Raw genomic sequence first — 2,398 nt, 5'->3', positions numbered from 1 at the left:
TATCATTACAAAAAACTTTTTTTCCAACCAACTTTCGCACCTTGCTGAACTGGACGAAGTTGTCGTGTATACACGCGATACCGCGCCATTTAAACTAAAAAGCAAAATGCCGTATCATTTACTAACTTAAGATAGAAGTGGTTCCAAAATCTTCACAGCGCACTGCTGCCATTATTTCTTAATTTGTTATTTAGTTTTTAAGCATTAATGTTAATTCCAAATTACAGAATCTATGGGTTTTTCTGCACAAATTTTTGCCCCGCCGATGATTAGATTTTCTTAGTGATAACTGACCAAATAAGTATTATAAACAAATTACATAGATACTTAATAGGATAAAATTTCTTAAATGAGAAATGGGTGCCTCAACAAATATTATATATATACATTAGATTTACTTGTATTATCTCTTTGTACACTCTTATATTGAAATTTAATAAATATTGTTTGAGAAAAAAAACAAAAAAAAAAAACAAGCGAAAACTCGCCAAAGTGTCCGTTAACGGCTCGGACAGCATCAGCAGTGGCCAATCCTCGGCCACCTCAATCAGAGGAAGCAGTAGGACGTCCCGAACATCAGTCATAAGCGCGGCACTATATACCGTCCCGCATAAAGTTTTAAAAAATTCATGTCAATTTAAGCCAATTCAGATTCAGTTCACAAATACAAATTCATTCAAATTCAATTCAGTGCGCCGTATCCTCGTCAGAGTCAGTGGCAAAGCAGTCAAATTGAGTGTACCAGGGTATTTGCTAGAAAATGACTATTTGTAAATATAAGTGCTTCGCAAGTGAAAAGTGAAAGCTGCAAAGTGTATTGTGGTGGGTGAAGGTGAGTGGCTCGCGCCCTCATCGGCAGACAACATGTCTGAACAGAAGAAAACTATCCCGGAGCGAAAAACACGAAAAAGATCTCTCCCAGGACCCAGCATGAAAGCAACGCCCAGTAAGAAGCCAGCGTCAAGTCACACCAGATATAACGTGCAAACAACGAATAAATACAGCTCGCTATCGGAGTCTGAAGATGACGAAGAGAAAATGGAAGGAGACGCAGATGAATCTACGAAGGAAAACGACTTACCAAGTGACAGAACCAAAAATAAGATCCCGCCAATCATCATAAGTGGAGAGGAGAACGTCAAAAACCTGAGAGCTAAGGTCTATGATCACATAAGAGCTTCCTCCAAAAGCTCACAACTAAAATACTCAAAATATGCGCTAACCATATGTAGCTCCACAAAACAGGACTACAAAATAAACATGAACTTTCTTTAAAAAGTAAACATCCCATTTCACACCTACACTGATCAGCAGCAGAAATTGAACAAATTTGTCATTAAAGGACTGCACAGGATGAAAGAAGAAGATATCAGCGAGGAACTGAAGCAACTAGGCTTCTTACCTCTCAGAGTAGTGACCATGAAGATGAGGAAGGATCGTGCTCAGGACTATCCATCAGTTATGGTAGTGTGTAGCAAAGAAACTACGTTCAAGGATATACTCCAAATCAAAGCGGTAGCGTCAGTCAGGATAAAATGGGAAAAATATTCCAACACAAGAAAAGTCACACAGTGCTATCAGTGTCAGCAATTCGGACACGGCACCGCTAGTTGCCACGACATTCCAAAATGTGTCAAATACGCCGAAAGTCACCAAACCAAGGACTGTAATAAAACTAAGGAGCATAAACCCAAATGCATAAACTGCAATGAAGAGCATCCCGCTAACTATTCAGGCTGCTCGGCCTACAGAAACCATTTAAAAAGGATAGAGGAACGCAGGAAATTGGCCAAATTTCCATCAAAAAGCAGTCGTGATCATCCACATCCAGCACCTCCGCAGATGACCAGCAGGAACTTCCCGCAGATCAACAGCAGGCTCCAGCCTGCGAATGAAGAACCAGTAGCAGCAAAGAATCCCCTTAATTCTTGGAAGCCGGCAGAAAAATCATCACAAGTAGATCCGCTAAGCAGCTTCCTTGGAGAAGAAGCCAGAATGTTCATCGAATTCAACGAGTAATGTAAGTCTTTACACGAAATGATAGATCTTAAAAAAATGATACAGCAAGTTAGGGACCTCACAAATAGATTTATGAACGCTAAAAGTAAGAAAGATGAAGCAGGCATTATATATGAATTTTTCATTGTTAATTCCAAAAAATAAATCAGTTAATACAACCACTGCGAAAAAACTTGTAATAGTACATTGGAATGCAAATGGCATATGTCAAAAATATCGCGAGGTGAGGGAATTTCTCGTTAATCAAAAAGTAGATATAATGTTATTCAATGAAACCAAGCTGATTTCAAAAATCCCGTTCCATGCACAAGGCTATACATGCTATAGAAAAGACAGGGATAATGGAAACAGAGGGGGCGGGGTAGCTATACTCGTAAGA

Source organism: Belonocnema kinseyi, chromosome 1, assembly GCF_010883055.1.
Source record: "Belonocnema kinseyi isolate 2016_QV_RU_SX_M_011 chromosome 1, B_treatae_v1, whole genome shotgun sequence".
Lineage (NCBI taxonomy): Eukaryota > Metazoa > Arthropoda > Insecta > Hymenoptera > Cynipidae > Belonocnema > Belonocnema kinseyi.
This window is presented reverse-complemented; position numbering follows the sequence as displayed.